We start from the raw sequence: 7,318 nt of genomic DNA, 5'->3' as shown, positions 1-7,318 counted from the left end.
AGCAGGTGCTCTTATCCAGAGAGACTTACAATAAGTGCATCATATAGGGAAGCTGGTCCGAGCCTATCTACTGGGTGGCTACGATGGTGTCTGGTGCTATATAGGCCCCTAGTGAAGGGTTTAAAGTGCCACTAATTCACTTGACAATGACAGACCAAACTATTTATAAAAGTGCACTAACTAAATTAATGGCCCATCGAATGGAGAGTAAAACATTTAAGTGCAAATAAACGCTGGCGGTGTGACCCTCTTACGCTCGCTAACTCAGCCCCACGGCCATACTATCCATTTCATCCCTGGGAGAGAGAGGGAGAGGGAGAGAGAAGGGGGAGAGAGAGAGAGAGAGAGGGAGAGAGAGAGAGAGAGAGAGAGAGAGAGAGAGAGAGAGAGAGAGATGGTGTAACAACCTTTTGTTCTAAAGCCCATTAATTACCAGTGAGTGATCCACTAGTTAACATTTCAGTGTTAAGTAGTCCTCAACATTCCCTGAGGCTTTTCCCCCAGCCAGCCACAAACCATTAGAGCGTTCAGGGGACGAGTGATGGGGGGAATAAAGGAGAGAACGATAGGGGGAATGAAGAACGGATGGATAGAGAGGTATAAAAGGGAACGACAGAGAGAATGATAGAGGGATGGAGGGGTATGAGATGGAGAGGAGCTCTGAAGAGAGAAAAGGGAGAAGAAGAAAGAACAGAATGTGATAGAATGTGATACTGGTTGATAGTGATAGTGAGAATGATAGTGAGAGCAGCATATACCAGTACAGTGGATACCAACAATGAATGCGGTGCGCGCACAGTTCTTCTGGAATGGTTTAACATCAATTTTACATGTATGTGAAGCCTGATGCAATCTCAATGCAATCAAAATGGCGGTATTCAAAATTGTTCTGAACGAACACATTTGGCACTTGGTTGTGCACGTGTCTAAAATAACATAACAGCTATTAGACACTTCAGACGTAAAGTTCACAATGCCTTATCGGCAATTTAGTTGTGAATGCAACAATATTTTTCAGAAAATGGATTGTGGATCTACTCAGTTCACTTGCCACAAATGTACACTCACACACATGCAGTTTTTCACACACTACCACATATATCCACACACATGCACTGTCCTGAAAAGTGATTTTTCTAGGTTGGACGAGGGGTGGCTGTAATAGGCCGTTACTACTGTGAGTGTGTGTGTGACCAGGCCTGTGAAGCCCAGGAGAGGCCTAGAGTTGATACTGAGAGGGAAAATGGCCGCACTCAGTGACAAAACACCATCGGTGCGAAGCAGCGCAAATTAGCACCTCACAGATCACAGTGCCCAAAACAACATGGCATCCGTCAATGAACGGAGCAAAAATGAAACTACCCTGACCCAATAAAACACTAACTGAAATCCCATCAAACTAAATGGGAATGTGGCCAAGTGAATGCTGCTGTTTTGGAGATTTTAATGTTATGGGTGACCCTGGATAGCTCTAATTGTTTAAAGGGATAGGTTGGGATTTTGAGGCCCTTTATCTACTTCCTCAGAGTCAGTCAAAACTGTATGCATCTAAAAACTGTATGCGTACAGTTTGAAGGAAGTTGCCAACTAGCGTTAGCTTAATGAGCGGGAGTTTTGTACACTTCGTCACTGCGCTCACGCCAGTTAACAACGGCTCGCGAAATGACCTCTAACTTCCTTCATACTGGACGCAGATACGTAGGGCCTTGTTGACAAAACACCTAACTATCCCTTTAATGGAATTGTTTCCGTTTGGCTGCAGAAATGTGAGTTACATGACATCTTTTTATATGAAATATGAGTGCGGAACATGCTTCATGGGTCCTGTCTTTATCTTCCTATGCTGCTCTCTGCCCCTTTTAGATTGCCGTGGTTTGGGCCGTCCTCCCAGGCTCTAATGCATAGAGGAAAGAAGGGAGGGGGGCATTTGGAGAGAGATATGGATGGTAGAGAGAAAGAAGAGGGCAAGAAGGAGGTTGAGCGAGAAAGAGAGAGCGGGAAAGAGAGATGGAGGAGGGTAAAGAGTTAAAGTACTCATTAGAGATGGAGGGGGGTAGGTAAAGAGTTAAGGTACTCATTAGAGATGGAGGGGGTAGGTAAAGAGTTAAAGTACTCATTAGAGATGGAGGGGGCTAAAGAGTTAAAGTACTCATTAGAGATGGAGGGGGTAAAGAGTTAAAGTACTCATTAGAGATGGAGGGGGTAAAGAGTTAAAGTACTCATTAGAGATGGAGGGGGCTAAAGAGTTAAAGTACTCATTAGAGATGGAGGGGGTAAAGAGTTAAAGTACTCATTAGAGATGGAGGGGGTAAAGAGTTAAAGTACTCATTAGAGATGGAGGGGGGTAAAGAGTTAAAGTACTCATTAGAGATGGAGGAGGGTAAAGAGTTAAAGTACTCATTAGAGATGGAGGAGGGTAAAGAGTTAAAGTACTCATTAGAGATGGAGGGGGTAAAGAGTTAAAGTACTCATTAGAGATGGAGGGGGTAAAGAGTTAAAGTACTCATTAGAGATGGAGGGGGCTAAAGAGTTAAAGTACTCATTAGAGATGGAGGGGGGTAAAGAGTTAAAGTACTCATTAGAGATGGAGGGGGCTAAAGAGTTAAAGTACTCATTAGAGATGGAGGGGGGTAAAGAGTTAAAGTACTCATTAGAGATGGAGGGGGCTAAAGAGTTAAAGTACTCATTAGAGATGGAGGGGGGTAAAAGAGTTAAAGTACTCATTAGAGATGCGCAGGAGGTCTTGGGGCGTTCCACAAGGTTAACGATAACGGCACTCAGCGGCTGAAATGCTCAAGTAGCTTTTATTGTATCATAATAATGAATCAATGGTATAAAGATAAAATAAAATAAATGAACTCCGAAGCCAAGGAGTAAAACGTATGTGCAGCAGTGGCGGGGACAAATAATACAATCCAACAAAAATCTCTCCGGAACCGTTGGGCCCTGCTCGGCTAATATCTACTGATGTCATCTTGTTGAAAAATATTTGCCTGGAGGTCAGCGCTCCCCGTTTGAAAGGCTTAAACGCTTCTGCTTCAGAACATTAAATATCTGCCCACATTACCGCTGGTTCGTAGTAACAGAGCAGAGCTGGGGGACAGACAGGGTGCGGGATGTGGTTGGATGTATGAGGCACTCACTTGAGGGCCTGGGAGAAAAGACTGTTCATCTCCTCGTATGGCACGTGGCTGAATGCTGGGAGTTTTAAGTGGGAGAGGGAGTGAGAGTTCAGGAGGAGACATGGTAGATTTGCTCCACTGTGAAGCCCGCTTGCTTCCTCTGTTTGCGTCTTCTCTCTTCTCTCCCTCTCTGTCTCTCTCTCCTGGCGGACTGTGGGGTTTAATCTCTTCCTTCTGTAACTTTGTGGTTTCTGTTCCTCTATCTGTCTAAATGCGCGTGTGTGTGTGTGTGTGTTTGAATGTGCGTGGCTGAGACACATGATGTATTCTTCAGCATCTGATGCTATAGGCCTATTGAAGTGGACTGCGACGATGACATAGGGATGCTGCCTTTCTTCCAAATCGCGTTGACTCAACTGCGTGATAAACCTAGTTTTCCAAAGGCTGCCCCATGTCATTACCTATACTAACTAGAGCTGTGTGTGTGTGTGTGTGTGTGTGTGTGTGTGTGTGTGTGTGTGTGTGTGTGTGTGTGTGTGTGTGTGTGCGCGTGTGTGCGTGCGTGTGCGTGTGTGTGTGTGTGCGCGCGTGCGTGCGTGCGTGCGTGCGTGCGTGTGTGTGTGTGTGTGTGTGTGTGTGTGTGTGTGTGCACGTGCATCTGTATTGGATGGTAAAGAAGAATGCGGTAGAGAGAGGGAGGTCAAACCTGGAAGCATGTTTTAATATTGCTCTACCGTTATCCTGAAAGGCATGATTGGAGTAACACATCTGAACCGATCGTAGTTACAGAATCGTAGGTCTCTCTTTTTTGCATTGGACAATATATACAATGTAAAATAAATACATTTACACAAATGGACATATTGTTGGAGCACGTTGTATGATACACACGTCACAAAAATATACAGGTAATCGTTAACTGATGTGAAGCACATCTACAACTACAGACATGTTTCTCACTACACGGCGTCCCAGCAACTCCTGGTCGGAAGATTCATCTTATTCTTTTTTTCATAATGTGAATCATATATAATTGTTTCATGTTTTTCCGTCTTTCTTTACCCCCCACCCCCTGTTTCTTTTTCATACATTTGCATGTTAAACTGCCAGGTTATAACCCGAGCACACAAGTGGTATTTAGGCTACACCTCGGCATAAATACATACGTGACTAACACTCACTATTCTCCTCCTTCGCTTCTCATAAAATATAGCAGTTGTTTGTACATGTTCACTTCCTTATTTCGTACCGTTTAATTGCAAAATAGTCCAATAGATACAGCATTTTGATCAAATTCAAACACAAAGTGCAACGTCTGTCCGACCGTCTGTCTGTTGCACAGTCATATTGCTTTAAATAACAAAATCACGTTGGGAGAATAAACGCCCTCGTTCGTTATGGCTAAATTACTCTCCTCTCTATCTTCAATATGATCCATAGAAGGTGTTGAAATATACATAGCAAAACCTCAGCATTATTTAAGCCGCTAGGAATATGTGTATCAGCCAACAACATTTGTGGCAACAATCTACACACAAGCAGTTTCGTAGTGAGAATTATCATGTGTTGTTATGGTCATTTTTTATGTTAACTAAGAATATTGAATAGTCAATGATGTGTGTGGCTAATCAGCTTAACTATGTCTTGAGACTGATACGTACTATGTTGTCAAATTATGCCTTTGACCTTATTCTCTGAAAAGGCTGTGATTATTATCATTTTGTTATTTCCATGGTTTGCCATCAACTATTTAAATGTCCAATTCAGCTCAGCTTAAATCACCTCTGAGAGACTGTTGTGTACTCTTTCAGCTCTTTTTACAGGCCAGTACATAGTATCGGTTTGAACATGGGAAAACAGTTCGACAGAGACATCAACTAAAAACAGAAGCCGACAGGGAAAAAGAAAAAACAGCACCTCTCTTTCAGGAGTTGTGTATGGAAATGATAGACGAGCCAACACGTTTCGCAAAAAGGGCTTTGACATTATTGTCTCACTCATCAGCGGCTGTAGAGAATTCAGGCCGCAATTCAATGAACTGCAGATCAAGTAAAACCACATTGCGGTTTCACACGGTATCTGAGGTGTAACCGTGCTAAAATTGCCACGCCGAGCAAGCTGCTCTCGCGTGAAATATTGCCATTAGATATTGACATAAAACCACACCTGTCTTTTAAAATACAGCTTTAACATTCACAGTCTGCAATTGATTGAATTGAAGCCTGAATTTACAGAAGTACTTTCAGTGAAGTATCTTCTCCTAACCATGGTCTCTTTATGTTTAGCCAATGATACATACACGGTAGTTAACAAACAAGACCAAGGAAGAAGATCTATGAATTAGAAACATAACCCCCCACCCCCGCCCCATTAGTCCTAGAAAATAACAACATTGTAATCTTTATTTTTAATTTTTTTATTTTTAATAAGCACACAAAGTTAAAGCGAGAGTTTTGGAAACGAGTTGAACTCCAAAAAAAAACATTATTTTTTTTTATTTTTTTTTGTCCTTTGCAACCTCAGAGGTTAGATAATGTTACAACGCAGCTGTTTCTAAATGGAAGGAAGGCAGTATGTACAGCGAGTTATCAAAAAAAGTAATCTATCGTTCGGGAAATGCTCAAATGTCTTTTTTATTTTTTATTTATTTAAACCTAAGATATACATTGTTATTCTACAAGAAAAAGTTACACAAATGATCCCTTTTTATATACTTTGTTTCTTCCTTTAGATACTTGTTATTCTCTTCTAAGTCAGTACAGGTTATTATGATGCTGATGATGATGATGATGTTGTTGGATCAGTTGATCTAGCAGAACTAGCTAGGAAGAAGAGCCTTGTTTCCTGGTAAATTGGCAGGTATGTGAGAACCCGCCGCCCCTTATCTCCTGAGGACCGGTACATCCACCGTTGTCTCTACTTCTACCCTGTGTCTAAAATAAAAAAGCGCACAGCACGAGAACTAGAACCACCACGAGAAAGTACACGACGACGTCGTCGAACGCAACGGAGGGAAAAGAAAGGGAAGGTGAAGAAAAAAAACAAAACAAAAGGGAACGTTTTTCAGAAAAGCACAGCAAACATGAAACACTGAGAGGCTGAACTACATTTTTCTGTTTTTGTATTTTTGTGTTTTTTTGTGTTTTGTTCCAATAAAATGTCTTAGGTTAGAATTATAATCTGTTAATTTACAATATACAATGGTTAAGAAGGTTCAGAAAATACCCCTTACTAATAATACTGACATATTTGTTATAGAGAGTGACGTAGGTTACTTGACTTATCGTTTAGCTTCTCAACTGGAACCAGTTACCATTTTATAATAGAGTACATCATAATCTAGATTATGGATATTGGCGTTCTTAATCTGCGTACAAAAACCCTGGACCAAATCCCAACCTCATTCCTTCCTATGAGCCCACCGCTGTTAAAAGCTTTCCTAAGTGCTAGTCTAGTATTATATCTCGGCTACAGATTACTGTTCTTGGTACAATGGCGGTCTTAAGAGTCAAATGCATGAGTTACCTGCTTGCCTGCACATTCACGGTGCCTCCCTAGCCTTGGGTTAGCTTGATTCTAGGACTATGTCATCTAATAGCCTATGGCAAGCACACAGAGAGAAGCTACACCTGGTAGAAATGCTAACATCCCCCGCAACGAAGACTGGCACCAACATGAACTGCATACATGTTAATATGCACCCTCCTTTTAAATGACTATTGCTTAGAGAAGATAAGAGTCGATCCATATATATATCCGTATAGAATTGCTGAAAGTGGTAAAGCTGATAGAAAAACACATATATTGATTGCTTTCTTATTAACACAATATAAACAAAACAAAAGAATCATGTAGACCATATATGATGACCGGATCATATATTTACACCCTTATATTCATTTCAATAAAAATAAGACCAAACAAGTTGAAAAACAACCATAAATATGTGTCCCTTCAGCGCCCCTGTACCTCTCGTCCATATTGCATGAGTGACTAAAGCTTCCCCGTCTCCCTCAAAAAGTAACAACAATCATCAAGCCACTACATCATGTCTGCGAAACCCTCTGGAAGACTTAACCGAAAAGGGCAACGAGGGAGTCTAACTGCTGTAAGTGATTGAAATGGACAAACCCAAAGGGAAGGCTGGGGGTGATAACAACGATCTGTTATTAGGCTGGCACATTGGGGACTGTGTG

The sequence above is a fragment of the Oncorhynchus nerka genome, linkage group LG12 (genome assembly GCF_034236695.1).
Source record: "Oncorhynchus nerka isolate Pitt River linkage group LG12, Oner_Uvic_2.0, whole genome shotgun sequence".
In the NCBI taxonomy this organism is placed as follows: domain Eukaryota; kingdom Metazoa; phylum Chordata; class Actinopteri; order Salmoniformes; family Salmonidae; genus Oncorhynchus; species Oncorhynchus nerka.
The sequence above is the reverse complement of the archived record's forward strand: the minus strand, read 5'-3'. Positions refer to the sequence as shown.